This window comes from Ochotona curzoniae, unplaced genomic scaffold (genome assembly GCF_017591425.1).
Source record: "Ochotona curzoniae isolate NIBS_2020 unplaced genomic scaffold, NIBS_Ocur_1.0 contig_3190, whole genome shotgun sequence".
NCBI lineage: Eukaryota > Metazoa > Chordata > Mammalia > Lagomorpha > Ochotonidae > Ochotona > Ochotona curzoniae.
Window position 1 is genome coordinate 22,697,371 of NW_024465751.1, and position 22,181 is coordinate 22,719,551.

A 22,181-nucleotide genomic window follows, 5' to 3' on the forward strand; every position below is an offset into this window, starting at 1 on the left:
TCTGGATGATTCAGCTCTTTCAAGTCAGGCACATCAAAAACAAAACAAAACAAAACAAAACAAAACAAAACAAAGCAAACAAACCAAAAAACCATAAATCTTTTGTTGATGGCTACAATGGGTTAGCTTGTAATGAACTAGCCTTTTGCAAAAAGAAAAAAAAAAGATAAGAAGCAAAATATGCAAAACATGTTTCTAAGTTTTTGCAGACCAACAGTGAAAGTGTGTGATCCCTAGACACATCAACCTAGTGACTTAGGAGCCCCAAGACATGGAATTCTCTTTGCAGCCACTTTCAGATGTCTGTGGATGAATAGGAGCACAGATGGTAGGGACCAAGCGTAAAGTTACAGACTACTGGGCAAAGGGAGTTTCTGAAATAAGACAGGTAGAGGGGAGCTTGCGGAAGAACAGATTCCCAACACTGTAAAAGCATCTCTTTGACTTTGGATCTTAAATATAAGTTGTGTGTGCTATGGGCAAGACACCCTGAAGCCAAACAAAGATTATCTATAAAGAAAAGAATGACTAGCATAGCAGGAGCTCTGAGCTAAAGAATGGTTGAAATTCACAAGGCTGGAACCACCTGTGTCAGCCTGCCTGGAAAGGCTCACTGAACTCCCCAGGAATTCAGCAGAGCAATCATTCCCACTCAGTCCTCTGGGCGATATGGCAGGAAATCATTGAGTACCAGAGACAATACACACTTGAATCAGTTCTCCTTCCTAAAAACTGACCTAGCCAATGAGAATCTCCTGACTGTCTCACTTATGTTTGCATGTCATATGAATTCACTCATCATGATTTTGTGGCTGATGCTTTTTTTTTTTTTGCAAGTAAGATAAATTCTTTTTTTTTTCAACCTTTTTTTTGTTAAATTCATTATCATTTTATGATACAGTTTCATAGATTCTAGGATTTCTCTTCTCACCTCCCCAAGTCCCCTCCCCCTTCACTGAGTTCCCCTATATTATTACTGTAGTACAGTTCTTCATAAACAGTCATATGTCCATCTTTGTGTGCGTGGACAATGGCAGAGAGTCCAGCATCCTATTGTCAAGATATAGTAAACAGTTTCAGTGGGAGGCTGATGCCTTTGATACACACAGTAAGTTATACATATTGCGACAGGCCATTTTTCTACCACACAACTTTAAGTGAACTGAGCTCCTCAGTCCCAAGCTATGTGCTGTACAGTGGCAATACCTACTATTAATTTTTTTCATTCACATCTGATGAATTTCATGCACCCAATCTGATTGCCATTGTTAGATATGTTTAAACAGGAATAAAAGGGGCCCAGCATGGTAACCTAGTAACTAAATCCTTGCTTTGCAAGTGCCAGGATCCCATAAGGGCACTAGTTTGTGTCCCAGCTGCTCTACTTTCCATCCAGCTCCCTACTTGCAACCTGGAAAAGCAGTAGAGGATGTCCCAGAGCCTCGGGACCCTGCACCTGCATGGGAGACCCAGAAGAAGCTCCTGACTCCTAGATTTGGATCACCTCAGTTCCAGCTGTTGCAGCCACTTGGGGAGTGAGCCATGGCGTGGGAAATCTTTCTCTCTCTCTCCTTCTCTCTGTAAGTCTAACTTTCCAATAAAAAGAAATAAAATCTTAGAAAAAATAGGAATAAAAGAATGCCAGTGAGTAGAAGATGTAAAGATATCCCTGAGATACTGTCAAGTAGAGCTAGATGTGGTCCTAGAGAGGCATTTTCATGTAAATGATATATTCAGCTTGTACTTACAAATATCCAAGGTTCTTTTTTTTCTAGATATGTCACTACTTGGTTGCATTTTTAAAACACCATCAGAACTCATCTTTAGGGGCCAGCACTATGGCATAGTGAGTTCAGCCACCACCTGCAGTGCCAGAATCCCTTATAGGAACCAGTCTGAGTCCTGGCTGCTCTCTTTCTGATATAGCTCTCTGCTTTGCACTTAAGCAGGCGTCAGAAGATGATCCCAGTAGTGGAGCCTCTGTACTTATATGGGAAACCCAGATGCAGCTCCTGGGTTCTGGCTTCAGCTGCTGTGGAGTGAACCAGTAGCTAGAATAAATCTCTTCTCTGTCTCTCCTTCTCGCTATAGAAGTCTGACATCCAGATAAATAAATCTAAAACAAAATGTGAAGCTATTTGAAATGTTTTAATGGAGAGATGTCACAAAAGAAAAAGAGAAAATACCCCCCTGTACTGTCTTTGATACTCTAGTAACTTTAATATTTTATTGTTTAATATTTGTGTTTAAAGCTCTTTGAAGAACTATTTATTTATTTGAATGGAGAAGTTATAGAGAAAGAGAGAGGTGCGGGGGGGAGGTCTTATATTTAAATCTCTTTGGAGCTCTGCTGAAGCACCTATACCTTAACTTCTGGATATGTGGGGGTGGGAGTATTGTGTGTACTCACACATATTTATGTTCAATCAGCTACCTTCTAATCAGAGAATTCAAACATAGAACAACTTACATTGTTAATATTTAATATGGTATCGATAACTTAAGATTTATTTCTTTTTATTGGAAAGTCATATATAAAGAAAGGAGGAGAGACAGAGAGGAAGATCTTCTGTCTGCTGATTCACTCACCAAGTGGCCACAACAGCCAGAGCTGAATTGATCCGAAGCCAGGAACCAGGGGCTTCTTCCAGGTCTCCCACACAGGTGCAGGGTCTCAATGGTTTGGGCCATCCTTGAATGCTTTCCCTGGCCACAGGCAGAGAACTGGATGGGAAGCAGGGCTGCCAGGACATAAACCGGTGCCCATATGGGATCCAGGCTCATGTAAGGTAAGGACTTTAGCCAGTAGGCTACCATGCCTGGCCCAAGTATCAATAACTTTTATATTTATTTCCAATGATTCTCTCAAAAATGTTACCAATTAATATGATCCTATACTTCCAGAAGATTCAAAGAAATCAAACCTGTAAATGGAAAATTTGAGCATTGCTGAATGAGCTAACTTAAGCATGGAGCTAGCTTGGGTATGAAACACAGTGAGAGATTTTTTTAATTTTTGCTTCACATTCACCATATCACTCACAAAAAGGAGATTCTCACGTATGTGTGTCTGTGTAGCAACACTTCTGTGTTTCTAAAGAACTAACCCACATAACTGCTGAGGTGGCAAAGCTGAAATCCAGTTTACTAAGCTGGAAGCTCCAGCAGGAGTTCATGCTGCAGTCTTGAGGCAGAATTTCTTCTCCATCTATAGACCGATGAAAACAGAAATCAAAAGTGGCTGCTAAACTCTATAGGACAGAGCAGGACAGATATTCCCATCCCATTAGACCATAGTCTCCTTGTCTATTTAAGGTAATATAGGCTTCTAATACCATGCGATTCAAACTTCTTTCACACTCATTCATTGCCCTTCGATACTGTCAAGTATTTTTAACTGTAAAACCCATTTTCAAATCTTAAAGTCTGTATTCGTGTTCTAGGGCTAGCAAAGAAACTGAGTGTCTACAAGCCACACGACAGCGAGGACCGACTAACAGCCTCTCACAGGCTTTCTCTCTTGTCCTTCTTTGTCTCATGGTCTGTGTCTCTGAGGTCCTAGCATGTCTCCAACTCATTCACTACCCACCTGTGTGACTACAGGCAGACACTTGGAGTTCTGCACGCTATGTCAACAACAGTTCCAAGCTCTGTGGTATGGAATATTCTACCTGTCAACATTGCTGTGAGCACTCAAATATAGTAACTTACCTTGAAAACAAAAAACCAACCATGAGCAACTGTTCAGTGTTAACAGTGTCCCTTGAGGATCTTGAAGCCTCGTGGGTAGCATTACCCCACAGTTATCTCTGGATCCATTGAAAACACACATATCTGTACTCAGCTTGAGTGCTCTCCTCCCTGCCTCCGTGATTCCTATCTTAGAAAAGTACAAGCATAGTGCACATCGGTCAGCTCCAGTGTCCAACATCGCCATTGTTATTCATAGATGGCATGGAGTCAAGTGCTCTAAATTAAATAAAGTAAGGATCTCATGAGAACATAAAGGGAGAACAGGTTGGACCCGGTGCAGTGGCCTAGCAGCCAAAGTTGTCACCTTGCACACGCCAGAATCCCATATGGGCGCCAGTTCTAATCCTGGCAGCTCCACTTCCCATCCAGCTCCCTGCTTGTGGCTTGGGAAAGCAGTCGAGGTAGGCCCAAGGCCTTGGGACTCTGTACCCATGTGGGAGACCCGGAAGAAGTTCCTGGATCCTGGCTTCGGACTGGCTTAGCTCCAGCTATTGTGGTTACTTGGGGAGTGAAACCATCAGATGGAAGATCTTCCTCTGTCTCTCCTCCTCTCTGTCTATATATGCGCATGACTTTCGATAAAAATAAATCTTAAGAGAGAGAGAGAACAGGTTCCATCTCTGCATTAATGAGTCATAAGCTACTTGCTCCAGATTCCTCACTTCATTTCTTTCCATTTATTGGGCAATGACATCTTTGGATTTGGCATTTGAGCTTGCCCAGAAACAATAAAGGAAGAAAATGCATTCATTTTTTTTCCACAACCAGTAGCTAGCAGTTGCTCAAGATGCATAGGTTATGCATGCCTTCAGATCTTACATGCAGATTGTAATCTCACAAGTTTTTCAATACTTCATCATGTCAACTAGGAAGATACAATACTATATTGGCTTGGAATCTGTCCTTATCACTTAATAGCAACGAGTTTTTTTTATTGTTGTTATTTCCAAAATTTCTTGACCTCCCTGAGCCTTAGTTTACTCATTCATAAGTTCAGAGAAAGGGATTAGATGAAGTAATCAGATGAAAACTTAGCCACAGTGCAGCTCTTAGGATAATTCTTAGGATCGCTAATATTCAGTCACCAGCATCCTTATTTATTGTGGCCTTTACAAATGAAACCAAGCATGTTTAAATGGAACCTGGGAGCAAAAGACAAGGGCTATTGCATACTGAGCCAGAACTGAACCTGGCAACCACTATGTAGAACACTTGTTTGCTATTCCAGAGACGTCTTGCATTGGCTTTTCATGGCATTGAATGCAGGTGCCATTCTTGGATGCTTGTCTTCAAATCAGTCCCTGCTTATACCAACTTTCTTTCTCTCAAACACAACTATTTCCTTTTTCCAATATGCCTTATAACATATCTTTTTATGCATGTATTTATTTATATTTTATTATTTACAGCCCTACTTGAAAATTGCCAGAGTACAGCCATGCTCGAAAAATCTGGATTTGAATTCTATTCCTGCTACTTCATAGTTTGTGACCTTGAATTTGTTGCTTATCTCTCTCAACTTCGGTTTTCTCATCTAAAGGTGGTTATAATTTTACCTACCTGAACTAGTTTCCAAAAAGAATAAATACATTGCTCAGAAGTTATCTAGAATATCTAACCTACAACTGATAGACAAAATGTTATCCACTACTGAAATTACTACTAATGCTATAAATCATATAAATTATTGAGCAGCTTTAAGACAAATGTACCAGAAGTTCTTGTTCTAAAATAACAAACAGATGAAGAAAAAAAGCAAATGATTTTTTGAAAAATTAAAAAGCAAATTTGGTATACTACACACTAAAGTATATTTTACAACTGATATAAAGGTATGCATGAATGATTCAGTTGGTATGTTAACCTACTAGTAGAGTCTAAAGCAAATTTAGTATAGACATAAGGATTTACCGTATGGTAATAGAAAGAATACAGAGTAATTAGAAAGGAATATATTATTTTTAAATGATATTAGAAATTATAGCTGAACATTAATGAAAACTCAGCTATATCTTTAAATTCCAAGTTGAAAACATGAAGTCATAAAAATATTGGACAAATTAAATAACTTACTCATGATCCCACAGTTAATGAATAGTATAGCTGAAAATTAAAACCATACATCCTAACCAGACATGATACTATATAGAAATAATGTCAGCAATTCTACAAAGATTATTAAATACATATTTATTCTATATATAATATGTATAAACATATACTCAACACATACATTTTTAAATATTGGAAGATACCAGAGAACATTTTGTGATAATAATTCTTTGGTAGTTGAAATTATGTTTTTTTGATAAATAACTGTGCTTTCTTAAGATTTTTGTTGTTGTTGTTGGAAAGGCATATTTACAGAGAGAAGGAGAGACAGAATAAAGGATCTTCATCCCTTGTTTTCACACTTCAAGTGGCCACAACACCTGCAGCTGAGCTGCTCCAAAGCCAGGAGCCAAGAACCTCCTCCACGTCTCCCACCTGGGTGCAGCATCCCAAGGCTTTGGGCCATCCTTGACTGCTTCCCAAGGCCACAAGCAGGGAGCTGGGATGGGAAGTAGAGAAGCCAGGATACAAAAAAAATGTCCATATGGAATCTCAGCGCTTACAAGGTAAGGATTTAGCCATTGAGCCATCATGCTGGGTCCTTGCATTTTGCTTAAAGTGTATCTGTTATTTATTCAGAAGCAAATACATTATCACAAAAATCAATCTGTTTCTTTTTCAATAAGGAATTCAAATATTCACTTCTTGGGGGCTGATTTTTTAGCACCAAATTTTAAGGTACGGCTGGCAACACCAGCATCCCAGATTAAAATGCCAAGTCCTAGCTGTTTCATTTCTCTTCAAGTTCTCTGCTGAAGTGCCCAGGAAAGCAGTGAAGGGAGACCCAGGTATTTGGGTTGGCTCCCTGCCATCCATGAGGGAGACTTGGATAAAGATTCAGGCTCATAGCTTAGACCTGGACTAGCCTGGACATTTTAATCATTTGGAAAATGAAGCAGTGGATGGAGTATCTCTTTGTGTCTCTCCTCTCTCTGTGACACTATATCTTACAAATAAAGAAATGTTTAAAAAACATACTCACTTCCCTATGCATGCATTTCTGGTGGTTGTTAAGGATTAGAGGATTCACATCAAGGCTTCATAGTGTACAATTAGCTGCCTATGAGAAGTTACAATCATCTTTGCTTGCCTCTTATGTTAGGACTTGCTTCTGAATTTTCTCCCCTGCACTGCTTCAGCTTTCATCACGCTGATAAATAAATGTCTTGGCTTGGATAAGAGGTAAATGATTTATAAGTTTGCCATTTTCTTCTTCTTCTTTTTTTTTAACCTGCTCAAAATCTTTTGGAAATATCACTATTCTGAAGTTCTTGATGACTCACTGAAGTCTGAGTCTCCCTAAACTTGGAGAATTTAAGCTTGTGTAATTTTGAGATAAGTTCAAATGACATTTAAAGTAAGATATCAATGTCTTAGGGGCTGCCTATGACTTGATTTTCAAATGTGATAACTTAGTTTAAAAATGAACACCGGAACGCTTCCAGTTCTTGCATGATAGAGAACTGATATGGGGTAGTGAGTCAGACATCAAACCTGGAGACCCAACAGATGGCAGAAAGTGTAAATAAACAATGAAAGACTTCCAGAAACATCAGCGTCTACCTTGCATTTATGTCTGTGACCCGTGTGTGTGTGTGTGTGTGTATACACAGCGTCATCTTCTAAACACGTAGCAAGATGCTTGGGAAGATGGCAGCTAGAGACATCAGAGGGATATTTGTTCAGAAGTTCCCTTCCAGCCCCGGCTTCGGAGCATCACCGTCACTGGAGACTTCTAACAAGTACAGTATGAGCTTCTACTACCCAACTTGAGTCTACATGAACTTGGGCCCTATACTAACGGTCCAATTAAGAGCATTCAATTTTGTGCAAATAGCTATTATTTATTTCCTTTATTTGATGTTCCTCCGTATATACTGCTGAAACATTAAAATTACAGGACATGGAGAGGAGCAAGATTATTTGACCTGTTTCCTAGTGAAACATGGAAAAAGAAAGTTGGTTAAACAAAGAGCTGCCTTACAAAACACTGACATAATAAGCCTTAAGGCTATAATAACTAAGCCATTGTAAGTCAGACCAAGAGCAGACATTGACCAGTGATTAGGATTTACTGAATCTTATACACAACGGTATGGATTTTTCTTCTCAAGCTAATGATTTTCACATAACATGCAGTGACAGAACCAATTTGTAAACAATAGCATGACAGGAGACTAGTCCACAGAGTCACTCCTTCCACGTGGCACCCTGACCCATTGGCAGACCTCAAGCACACGTTGTGTCTCAACACTGGGCAGGGGGACCAAAGTCACTGTCAGCTATTTGAATAATTAATAGATCTGATGTTACTATTATATTAAGTGTTAATAACAGCGTTCCGGGCCTCCTAGTTCACTGAACTGACTGAGAATTTAGCATTGTCTTTATATTGCTGAGTCTGAGGAATGAAGCACTGTTTTCTGGGAATGACTACCGAACTAGCCTGAAAATGCAATGATTGCCCTGGGAAATCTAGTCAAGTCTGAAGGTAACCATGGCTTCTGCAACCTAAGCTTCCATCAGAAATTTGTCATCATCCTGTTTAGGTCAAATTGTTGTAAGTGCATAGGTAGGACGTTTTCTGCAGTGGGAAGAGGGAGATTTCCAAGGCACATTTTGTGGTAATTGGGAAGATCTAATTATTTTTCTATAAAAGAGGTTCATGTTTTAAAGCACTTGCCTTCTTGACATCTTTATCTTCTTAGAGTTGATGGAGACACCAACGATTTTTGAATAAACCATTTTTAAAAACTTAGAAATTCATTTCAAAGAGAGGGAGGGAGAAAAGGAGGGAAGAGGTAGGTTGAGGTGGTGGGAGAGAGGGGGAGGGAAGAGGCAGAGGTTTGGACGATGGGGTGGGGAACGTGTCCTAAGGGTTGATTTGCTCGCCCAAGTATCTGCAACGGTCATGACTGACTCGGACATGGAATCCAGGTCTGCTCCTTGGGAGGAAGAGCTCAACTACTGAAGACTTCACTAAACCCTTCCTGATGGAGTCTGTGATGGAAGCAGCTGGGGTCAGGAACTGGCACAGGGAATGAAATCCAGACTCTTTCAATCAGAGAAGTGAAGCATTTTAAGTACCCAGCTAAATGCCTAATCCTGTTTAAGGAGTGTTGATTTTGCACTAATGAGGCACTTGCTTTTATTTAAAAAGAAAGATTTGAGAGAGAGAGAGAGAGAAAAAGAAAGAAAGAAAGAAAGAAAGAAAGAAAGAAAGAAAGAAAGAAAAGAAAGAAAGAAAGAAAGAAAGAAAGAAAGAAAGAAAGAAAGAAAGAAAGAAAGAAAGAAAGAAAGAAAGAAAGAAAGAAAGAAAGAAAGAAAGAAAGAAAGATTTGAGAGAAAGAGAGCAAGAGAGAGAAAGAGAGCAAGAGAGAGCGCACGGACGCCATCTGCTGGCTGACTCTTCAAATGGCCGGCCGCAACAGCTAGAGCTGGAACCTCAGGTTGGAAGCCGGGAGCTTCTTTCACGTCTCCCGCATGGGTGCAGAGGCCGGAGAACACAAAACAATGATAGCTTACAAGAGGTAAAAAGCACAGAAGTACTATTTCAAGGAGAAAACAAATCAGAAACTCAATGTGGGATATTTTGACATTTAAGTGAAGATGTGCTAGTAATTATAAATGATGGTGAAGTGCGGAGATGAGGATCGCGCCAGAGAAGCAAACCCCAGGGGAGGGAACGTAAAGCAAGAGGACTGGGGCAAGCATCTGGCCTAGCAGCTGAGACGCAAAATCAACTGCCTGTGTTCTGCATTAACCCTCCACCTGTAGCTCCAGCATCTCGGGTGGGTGCCAGTGCAAGCCTGGCTGCTCCTGACACAGCTCCCTGAGTGTGCGTCGGGGAGAGTAGAGGGAGACAACCCAAGTGCTTGGGCTGCCCCGTCCACGTAGAGACCTACACTTTTTGTTTATTTTTAAAATATGCGTTGAGTGTGTGCTTTGTACTAAGACGCGTGCTAGATCCTAGGGATGCAGAAACGCAGCAAAGATACGGGGCCCCTCACCACACACGCCGGGTTGACCTTTCTCGGTGCTGCCGATTCTATTCAGTTCATTTTAACGGAAATCAACTCAGTTCGTTTCAAATCTCCGCAATATAAGTCAGTTCAACTCATACTTACTTCCATCCAACTAAGTCTTCCACAATGAAAAACAAAACAGTGCAATTCAATGTAGCAATACAAAAACACAGAATTAAACTTGGCGTATTTCATACAGACTGGGAACTGGCCTAGAAGGGGAAATATTCAAAGTCCCTTATGACTTTCAGGAAACACTTCGGTAAATAAGTGCCTCCTATGAGAGACTGATAAGGACATTCGGGAATATAGCAAATTTTATAGATGTTATAAATCACCACACATTTGTAAAGATGGAACAAATGCTGATTTCATCACTGCCATGGAAACACGGTGTTGAAACCAAATAAACCAAAACACTCTGAAAAAATTAGCTATGCGTTGAAAAATCAACACATAGGAGGATTTTTTTAAATTAAATTTTTCATTAATGTTTTAAAAGAATCAGAATTTTAAAAATGCATAACCTAAATGCAAAATTAAAAGCTGCACTGATCCGAAGCCAGGATCCTGGAGCCTCTTCCAGGTCTCCCATGTGGGTGCAGGGTCTGAGGGCTTTGGGCTGTCCTACACTGCCTTCCCAGGCCACAAGCAGGGAGCTGCATGGGAAGTAGTGCCACCGGGATTAGAACCAGCACCCATATCCGATCCTAGTGTGTGCAAAGTGAGCACTTCAGCAGCTAGGCTACTGCACCCGGCCCCTCTTTGTCATTAATTTTGTATGTTTTAGATCCAAGGAGCACAGCAGATGGTAAAGTTAGTTCTTCAAGGGGAGGGCCTTGATAAAGCAAAGTTTTGTATCAAAAAAAGCTGATCAGCTCAGTTCCATCAAATCATAATGTGGCTCTGATGATCTGCAAGGCTTCACGTGGAGCACACTGTACCACAGGGAGAAGCCCGGTTGGAATCTCACCTGACAGTGGGCTTTTAAGTTGCAAGAAAAGCTCTGGCAGTGGTTGCGTTTTCTCTCGATCCATGCCCAGGGCCGCTGACATCTGTCACACTCGGGCATGCTGCATGGGGAATTGCAACTTCTTCTCAAAATCTGAAATGTGAGCTTTGCCAATCCGATAATAAAGTGCATTTTGTCCCACTGGGATCATGACATCACAGCAATGTTTAACACTGGAACTCATTGAAAAATCATCTTGGGGACTGGCCTTGTTGCATAGCAGGAAAGCCATAGCTGTGTTGCCAGCATTCCACAGCAGACAGACTCGTGTCCTGGCAGCCCCATTTCCAATCCTGCTCCTTTCTGTGGCTTCTTGAAAACAGCAGAAGATGGTCCCAGTGGCCAGGGAGCCTGGAGGAAAATCCTGGCTCCTGGGTTCATCCAGCCCATTCCTGACATTTGTGGCTGTTTGGGGAGTGAACCAGAGGACAGAGGCCCTGTTTCTTTCTCCGCATCTCCTCCCTCTCTGTGTAACTGTGTCTTTTTTGTTTAAGTTTGTCTTTCGGATAAAGAAGTATTTTGAAACATAAAAATAAATAAATTGAAGGTCCTTTCTGGTCTTCCTATAAAAAACATAATTCCAATTTATTCTTCAAGTTGTGGAATCTTTTTCACATTTGATCGGACATGGTTAATGATTGTTACTAACTGTCCGCTCGCCCTACAGATGGCCCCGTTGTTCTGAGATGTGAGTCACTTTCTCAGAGTTTCCCTTCTTACTTGACTTACAGGCTGGTGTGGCAGCAGGTCTCCATCCACACTCATCATTGTCTGAATGCCCAGAGTTTGTTTGCTGGCTACCCTCCCATAAATAGTACAGGTTATTAGTATGGTTTTAGCTCCCTAAAATCCTTTGAGGAAGACTATCTTAGAATATCTATGGAACTATCTTGCCTGGAATCCAATGTATTTTCAGCAGTCAGAACCTTGTTTCTGTTTTAGGAGACAAATAGGCAAAAGCCTAATGCTGAACCAGTAGGACACATGGGGGTAAACCAGAGGCATCCTGCCATCAGTTCCTGCTGGCCCATCGGTGTCCTCTCCCTGTACCGTGCAGAAGGCCTGTCACCGTCAACCCCGTGCACTAAGATCAGCTGCCATCCATGCACAGAGAGCTTGAAAGACAAACGTACGTGTTGACTGGCACTCTATCGGGAATGCAGGAAATGTCGACAGTTTGGTTACTAGTGCTACACACACACTGAGTGAGAGTTTTGGGGTAACTTTTAGGATTGATTATGTTCGCAGAAAAGTTAGTTAACAGTTTTACTTTGTTCCAAAGTTCTTATTCCATTACAGTTTCAAATACAAGAACCTATCTTTGAGAAGCTTTTGTTTGAGTTACATTTCGCATAGTTCTATTTAAAATTCTAGCAAATTTTGCCAACCACCTAATTGCCTTCAGAAAATATTTGGTTTCATTTACAATTTCATTGGATTTTTACTTTATTTTCTAAATGCTTGGGTTGTCTAGTTTAATAAACTATTTCATAGTATTTAAATAACCATCTGTCTGATAATTCTGCATGAGGAAATTTGAGTTCTCTTAAATATTTCGAAAGTAAGTACATGACGGGGAAAAAAAAATTCAGTATGAAATAGCCAACTTCAATAAGCCAAGCTGCTTACAAAATTATTAGTATACAAAATCACAGTAATATAGACTCCTTCAAATATATATAATTGTAATAGATCTGATTCTTTCAAACATTTCTGAACCTCGAAATATTCCTAGTTGTAAAATGTTATTCAGGCACAGGGAAACTACTATATAATTTTATACAGTTTAAGAGGATATAATTCTGTGTAATTCTAAAGTTATCTTTTCAGAATGTTTGCAGTTACCATTTCATGAACACATGGCGAGCTCTAACATCCCTGGGGAGTCACTGAAACCTGTGCTAGGAATGACAGCTTCAACACCGACATGGTTTAACAGAATGAATCCCAATTCTCTACCTGATATATATTTGTTGAACTGTACATTTTTATGTCAGAGTTACAATTTTTTTTAATCTAATGCTAAAGATTTTTAAGCTTCTTGGAATGTTTGTGTTTTTTTTTTTCTTTTACAGTCTTAGACTATCATAGCTGAAAGATCTTTTAAAATTTGAAGTGTAAGCCTAGCTTTAAGACTCCATCCCAATGCCATTCTTCTGGTAGCATTCTTCCAAATGGTGATCTTCTGGTGAAGTAAAAAGAAATGTGATATTTTCTGCTAAGATCACCATATATAGAAAAAGAAGCTATATAATATTCATTGATTATGACTCTATCTTGAAGAAATATGGAAAGAGGGTCTGTGTGTAGCTTCTGAATGGCAGTGTCCCCTTTCCAATCTCTGCCTTAAACACCCCTACCATGACCTTCTGTTACCCACTTTGTATCATTAGGATCTGGAGACACTGTGTCACAGAATAGAAATGCATAATTTCCATATGGGTGACTTCTAACTGTCATGTGCGCGTAACTCTTAGCGGGATGAGCTTGCAAAAGGCGCATACCCTCTGCATGAGCCAGAACCATGCTATCTAGCTATTTTGCTATGATTCTTCCAAACTCTGCAAAAAGTTTTGATATCTGTTCAGCGATATATCCACACATGAGGCTCTTACCCATTTATCAGTCATTTCTGCTTGGATATTTATATCATCCTTAAGCAGCCATACAAAGCTATCAACTTAAAAGCTAGCCAGCGAGCACATGCACATGAAACAAAACAGGAGTGTTTTTTTCTGTGCTGCAACCAGACATAAATTCGTCTTCCCACTAACTGCCCAGTGCCCTTTACACTTGCCTTCCTCTTCCCCCTTCACCGTACAGCCTAGACGAATCTGTTTACAAACCCTCTAATCCCTTGTCAAGGGAAATTTGAGGCTCACTCTCTTACTGATCTCCTTGAGTACCCTAACAGGGATTTGGACAGGAACAGCTGGACTGGTCATTCTGGCAGACAAGGCAAGTAAAATTGAGGACTTAACTATTTACTCCCAAACAAAAAACATAAACAATCTAGCACAGCCACTGTCTCATTTCCAGGATCAGGTAGATGCACTGGCAACGGGAGTCTTTCAAAAGCACCTTCTTGCTTAGACCTTCTTGCTTCTGAACAAGGAAGACTCTGTCTCTTTTTTGGGTGAAGAATGCTATTTTAACACTAATTAGCTGGGCACGGTAAGAGAAAGGATTAAATGTATTTAAAAAAAAGTACTCATAAAATGTATTCCCAAAATTACCCTGCCTCATTTTGGCCATCTTCGTCGCAATAGTCCATGCCTTTATTTTCTCCTCTCATCCTCATAATGAAGATGCTTTTATTCCTACCATGAAAAATTAATGTATTTCAAAAGTTCTTACAAGAGGGAATGACTGTAATCTCCTGAGCTATCTTGCAGGAACAAAACAAGACTCTCCCTACAATCAATCCCACCCAGAGTGCAGCTATCTCAGGTCACTGCAACGCCCCGTATCAGCAGGAAACAGCCAGGAAGAAGCCCGCAAGCAGCACCCCACTTCCATATCTATACTGAGTCAGGACTGATGGAGCAAGGACACCACCCTCAGCCACAGAGCTCCTAGACAGTAAGCAGACATCTCCCCAGGGTCTATCCCACAGCTTGTACTGCTCCCCCACCCAACCCTCTGCATTCCTTTCCATCCACTTAGCCCCCTGAGAGGAAAAGCCCACTGAGTTTTAAAATTCCCAAGATGGCTCAGCTCTGCCCACTGCCGCCACCCACCCCCACATCTCTATGAATTCTCCACCCTTCCAAACACCTCAAGATCCTTAAGCTGTCACGCCTGGCCTGCGGAAGACCTGGGCTGCTGCCACATGTTCACTCAATCTACGTGGTGGAAGTTGGCCTCCCTCTGTGAATTTATTCATCTTTAATAAATATGATTCGGCTGTGGGGGAAAAAAAAACATACAAGCCAACTTCAGATTTATTGAATTTCCAGTTAGGCCTGCAGTTGCTTTGGCAGGATCAGACCAAATGGTGCTGTGGGCCTTATATGGTCTGTAGACCGAACATTCTCTACAAATGAACCATCTGTGTTACAAAATAAAAGCTAAGGCAAGCCTCCCAGTACAAGTGACTAAGATGGTAACTCCTCTTAGAGATGATTCTCTAGAAAATATGGCAAAGAAAGAGGCAAACTTCAAATAACATGTTGATATCAGACTCTAAATAATAATTATTTAGTGTAAGCTTTCTAATATCAGATATCCTCTGAGAAGTGGTAACTTTTAACTTTCAGCAAATATTTTAGAAGACTTTTCACTAGGTCATTGCTATTGCTCTCAAATCAATGCCAGACCAAAATAGCTTAAGATGACTTCAGACTTATATAACATATGGCCAACGGCCAAATGAAGCCATTCCAAATTTGTGAAGTAAAACACTTGGGACAATACTGAGTAAAACTGAAAGTCATAACCAAAAAATAAGTCCAACAAACTCATATGTAGTAACACAAATATGGAGGGGAATGTCAAGGCAAATGGAGAGAAAACAGGGGAAGGAAGCTTAGGAAATGGCAAGAGATAGCGTGAAATCCTTGTTTTCAGTGCGTCCATAGCTAGATCAGCAACAGGAAGTACAGAGTAGAGACACATTCTGGGGTTGTGGTTCTAATGCACTCAACAGAAGGCAAGGAGCTGGGATGGCGCCCCCTGCTGGTGACAATGCCCCATGACAGAAACACTGGCCAGAAACTATAGGCCTACAGGATCTCCTACAGATTCTTAGTCTGTAGGTACTGAAAAGTAGTTCTCAATTTTCAGGAATACATAAGGAGTGAAAAACAAAAGGATGTACATAATAGTATTTAATAAAATGAAAATTAAGAGAATGTCTAAGATTAACACTTACGATTCTGAAAAACAGACACCAATTTTTAAAAATTAATGATACACATAGTAAGATGCATTTCAGAAAAGGCAACACACTTTTGCTGCTTGAATACATACTATCCCATATCATGTAAGAAAAAAAACTTCAAACAGTGACCCAAACAGAGTAAAATGGCAAATTCTACTTATGTACTTATCTCTCAGCTAAATATAAGTGTATTACTAATGTGAGGAGGCATTTAGGAAAACAAAAGCTATACAATTGTGGGCAGAGAATATAAGGGTCAATGCATTAAACGAACCTTTAGGCGAATGAAAGGTATGATTTGAAATGATTATATAGCAGTTGTAATCTTTGTAATTTGTAATTATTCTGCCTTAGAATCCATAAACGAAAGCAGCTATGTGTGTAGGAACTTTGAAGAATGTAATTAATGCATTCATATGAAGAACTGCTATAATTTTTGCCCTTGTTCCATTTGTTATATATATGTATATGCATATGCATATATATATATAATTCTGATATATTTGATTAGTGGCCCCAAACAGGTTATATATTTTTCAAAATGGTGGTCTAATCCTTTTTATGTATCCATGATAGGTGAAAACTGAGACTATAATATGATAAAGTAAGTAATAATTATTTTGTCTTTCAGGTACCTTTTACATTTTTATTGGCAGTTATATATATATATGTGTGTGTGTGTGTGTATGGAATATGGCATGATGTTGTGGTGTGCATAGCCATAGTGAAATTATGTCTGTCATTCTCTTGGGATTTAACTACCTGTTTATTGTTTATAATAATTTATTCAATATCAAATATGGTCATAAGGCATTTCTTGGTTTTATGAGAAACCAAGAAATGGCACAGATAGAGTACTCAACCCGTGGTCTCCCCAAGTGCATCCCACAGTTTATGCCTCGGCTCAGAGACTCCATAAGATCCGTAATGTCTCTTGGCTCCAAGAACTATTTCCAGCCCACAGTGTGGTATGATCATTGTGTATCATTGTGCTACATGCTAAATCTCTGACCACATTCATCCTACAAAGCCGTGAGCAGCGTCTTCCTGCTCTCTTGCTATGATCGCTCCTCCACTCTCTCCATGTATTCAACACGCTGACTCCAGAGGGAGTGAGTTCACGCACTGTTTTTCTGGACCTGACGTGTTCTCACGGTGGATGCTGCGCACCACGTGATCCATATCATCCACAAATGACAAGACTGCCTTCCCCTCCAAGCTGCATAACGTTGCGTGGTAAGTAAAGCACAATCTCCATACTCATCCTTCTCTTGCTACGCTTAGTTTATGTCTTTGATAAATTGGTTATCAAAAAGAATGCTACAAGGGACAGAGGAGCTCAGGAACCTCTTTCATGTATTGATTCCATTTACCCTGGGGATATATTGAGAAGAAACTACTGGATCATACCATACCTTTTAATTTGGGGGCAGTTGCCACTTGGTTTCCTAGAGCAGCATAACAATCTGCATTCCCATCAAGTGTGCAGGGTTCCATTTACTTCACATACTCGCCAACACTTGTCATCTTTTTGATAAGTGTTATTTTTAAGGGTATGAGCTAATCCCATTGTGGTTTTGGCGTGCATTTCTCGAGTGATTTATGCTGCTGAGGCCCTGTTCATGTACCCTTGGGCTGTGGAACAATGTCCATTCTGATCTTTTGCAAATTTTGCATAAAACTATTACATTTATTTACTTATTGTTATTGACTTCTAAGGATTTCTTATGTATTTTGAAGTTTAACCCAGCATCAGATACAAGCCACTTTCTTATTTTGTTGATCATTTCCTTTGCTGTGTCAGATCTTTGAAAATGGATTATTGGGCCCAGTGCAGTAGCCTAGTGGCTAAAGTCCTTGTCTTGGATGTGCCATATAAGCACCAGTTCATGTCCTGGCACGCCTGCTTCCCATCCAACTCCCTATCACCTGGGAAAGCAGTTGAGGACGGTGCAAAGCCTTGGGACCCTGCAATCACGTGGGTAATATGGAAGAAGCTCCTGCTCCTGGCTTTGGATGAGCTCAGCTCTGGCCGTTGCAGCCACTTGGGGAGTGAATCAGCAGACTGAAGATCTTCCTCTCTGTCTCTCCTCCTCTCTGTATATCTTACTTTCCAATAAATAAAATAAATTAAAAATGGATGGATTCCCACTTGCCTTGTGCTTGCTAATTGACTTTTATGAAAGATCAGCTGGCTTTAGTTGAATGGGATTAATTCTAGTATCTCAATTCAGCTCTATCGGTTTGTAAGCCTGATTTTGTGCCAGTACTGCAACATGTTAATTACTGCAGCTTTGTAATGTATTTTTGGAGCCAGGTGGAGTAATGCCTCGTGTTTTGCTCCTTTGGCTTAAAGCTGTATTGCTTTTAGGGTCTTTCTGTGAGTTCATACAGTGTTTCATTTTGTGCCTTCTCGTTCTGTGAAGTGTCCTTGTCTGTTTTGATAGGAATTGCAGGGAATCTGTAAGTTAGTTTGAGGTGTATGGATATTTTAACAATATTGACTCCTTTAATCCATGGCCATAGTATTCCTTTTCATTTCTTTATATACTCTTCAATTTCTTTCAGCAAATAATAATTTATTATTTTCATTCTAAATATCTTTTATCTATTCTTGGGTATTCTGTGTGCAGTTATTGCAAACAGGATTGCTTTCTTGATTTCTTTTTCTCATAATTCACTTTTTATATAAAGATTTATTTATTTTTATTGAAAAGTCAGACATATGGAGAGGAGGAGAGACAGAGAAGAAGATGTTCCATTCGACCATTCACTCCCCCAAGGGGCCGTAACAGCCGGAGCTGCGCTGATCCAGAGCCAGGAGCCCAGAGTCTCTTCTGGTCTCCCACATAAGTGCAGGTTCCCAAAGCTTTGTGCAGTCCTTGAATGGTTTCCCAAGCCACAGTAGGGAGCTGGATGGAAAGCGGAGCAGCCAGGACAAGAGCTGGCGCCTATATGGGATCCCAGGACATGCAAGGTGAGGATTTTAGCCACTAGGCTATTGTGCCAGGTCCCCATCCACTGTTTCATTTCCCAGTGGGGCCAGACCTCTGCTGACAGCTAGGAACTTCTACCAGGTCTCCACATGGATACAGGGGCTGAAGGACTGGCATGCTCTATTGCTGCTTTCCCACATGAATTAGCAGTGAGCTGAATTGGAAGCGAGGCATCTGGGACTGGAACCAACACCCATATAGGGCACCACTACACCATAGTATCAGCCCCATATTTATATTAATCAACTTTAGTTATATATGACCTTAATACATTTTATCTTTAAATTTATAATCGAGTTGAAGGCAATCTGTCCACCCATTTTGTAATGATACACTAGCCCATGTTTTGAATTACTGGTTGGATTACTGCCTTTACGCTCTCAGAGCAGAGGAGGCAGGCCAAGTCACAGCTTCAAGTTTCGGTGCAGGGCGGTGGGTGTTTGATTTTGTCTTTGTTTTTACTTCTCTGGACAGTCTTACTGCTCTAACTGTTTAGTAGGCTCTACAGATTTTTCACAAAATCACTTTCAGTGCTTTTAAAATATACATATAATGTTGGCTGGATTTTGCAAGCTTTATCTCTGTCTTTCCTACTTGTTTTGTAAGCATTTAGTCCATTGCTTAGTAAATAATAGATCCTCAGTATGTGTTTATCAAATGAATAAATAATTGTCATCATAGCCCTTATTGAATAGAGAAAAGGAAGAAAAACATGTACACAGATAATGTCAAGTTTTCTAAGATTTACTGGGTAAACCGCTCTAGACTTCTAATTGAAAAACAAATTGGACAATGAAGCACCATGCTGTAGATTAAAATGGGAGCAAGTGGTCTTCAGTGATTCAGAATAGGTTTTAGAGTCTGTGAAGCCCAGGCTTCCAGCATGCTTTGTCTCAGTCACGCCGTGGAACAGCCGCCGAGGCATGCGGAACCCGGGACCCACGGGATGAGGGTGTGGCCACAAAGTTGGACTCTCAAGCCCGACCACTCGGCTCTATCAATCTTGGAAAAGGCTAAATTCATGTTTAAAGCTCAATTTAATTCTCCACAAAATAAATAAAATGAGATATCAAACCTTCGTGACTGTGATGAATTAATAGATCACATGTAAATGTTGGCATTTATGAAGATGTGACTAGTATCTGAAGATAATAATGAGTAGAAATTACTATGCATTGTATATCACAGCATTGTCTACCTTTGAGCTGTGGAATACAGCTTATTTTCTCCATGTTGTTTTATTTTTTAAGATTTATTTTTTTATCTGAAAGGTAGATATTGTGATGAAATTTTATTATGAGGTCAGAGAGAGAGAGAGAGATCTTCCATCTTCTAGTTCATTCCCCAAATAGCTGTAATGGCCAGAGCTGAACTGATTCAAAGCTGGGAGACAGGAGCTTCTTCCAGGTCTGCCATGTGGGTGCAGGGTCCCAAGGCGATAAACAGGAAGATGGATCAGAAGTGGAGCAGCCAACAATTGGCACCCATACGGGTACTGAGGCTACAGGTGCTGAGTTAGCTTGCTAAGCTACACTACCACCTCCCCCTTTTCTCCAAGTTACGTAGGGTTGTCTGTTGATCTTAGGGCTTGGCTTCCTTCCATATATTTTTCTGTGGTCTACATTTGATTTTGACTGTGTGGTATTCGGTGCTGTTACTGGGAAATCAAGGTAAGAGATGGAGGCAACATGACCCAACCAAAGGCCAGAATGTAATCCCCATCTAGCCTGCCCACAATAGAATGAAAAGCCACCCGAGACGGTGTGATCCACAACTTTTTTCTAGTCTCAGGATAAAACCAGAAACTCAGAGGGCAGAATGGCACTTCTGTCCTGCTAAAAGCACCTGTGAGAGGTCGGGGTGAGGGAGGTGGGAAGGACAGGAACAAACATCACAAACACTTCCAAAGAGATGCTTCCTCTTTCCTCATTCCATCAGGGAAATGACCCTAAGTACCTATTATCCCATTTATCACAGTGTCATAGTTAAATAAAAATTTATCTCTGGTGGAAACATTTGGAGATGTTGGGAAGCATATGCAGAGTCTACAGATGACAAATCTTTTTGCCACAGTGCCTACTTTTAAATGTCCTAGGAGTAGAAGGGAGCACCAAGAGAACCAAGCTGAGGTTTATTTAGTTTTACATACACCTCAGATTCTAGAGATATTGCTTCTTAGTCTCAGTCATAGAATTCATGTGATTGAGGTCTATTGAAATAATATTCCAGACAATATGCCTTTTGTATAACCCCTTACAAATTGATGAGAATCGTTTGCAGTTTTAGAGAATCTGAGGCTTAGATGAGTGGACCTGAACAGAAAGTTTAGAAAAAGGAGTACAGAATTTCCAGCTGGACTCAATATGTGATAATGTGGAATGATACTTTTATCTTATCAACATCTAGGAAGAAAATGTATCCCAGAAACACCTAGAAAAGTTCATTGTAAAGCCAGATTTTTCTCTAGCATGCAGAAGTCTTAATTTTGCTTGTTCTAGACCCAGTGACTTATGATTTCACAGTAAATAAAGACTTTTGTGACTAGATCCTTTTCTCACATCAAAAGAACTCTGGTCAAACACTTTCAAACCTTTTTCTGTTATGGTCTTAGACAGCTAGTTCAAGGGAGTTTGGAAACCACACCTCTTCCACCCATGTGATCCTTTTGGCCCACCTAACACCCTGGAATGTGAAAGGGGGCAATATTGCATTGTTGCATAACCACTCCCCTCTGCACCCCCAAAAGGGTCCATGTTGAGGAGGGGCTTGATTTCTAGATCGTGAGCTTCTGGCACTGGCACTCCAATGTTAGGCTCCGGAGTCCCCTCCTGCTCTCTTGCTTCTCTTGGACAGACTCTGAGGACCGTAGCCCATGAACATGGCCCTGTACATCTGAATTGCTCACCCTCTGCTCACTGTTCGGGTAAGTCAGGAAAGATGCAAATGCTAAGACATGCTGCATTTCTAATGTGTATACTTTCAAGAGTTCCAGGAGAGGTGAGGCATAACAATAATGGAATATGGGCAGAAAAGCCAGGGAAAGGTGAATGTTTGCAGTTTTGTAAATGTGTGCAGGTCGTAGGCTGCATGTCTGTGAGGATAATTTACATTGCTGGAGAAGCTGGAACTTAGGTCTTCAGTTTAGTGGAGATAATCCCCTCAGACTGGATTGTCTCTGTGACATCTCATTTGCTAATTTCTGGTATCATCAGATGAATGGTTGCACAGTACCTGCAGCTAGTAATTAGGAAGGGGTGGATCTAAACGTGCTGGTGATTCCTGGAGTAGCAGGTGCTGCTGTCACCAAACTTGGCTAACATGACTCCTTAGTACATCCCAGCATGATATCTGACAACCCACAGCACGGTGGTTTACCCAACAGACCCAAAGTCTATAGATCT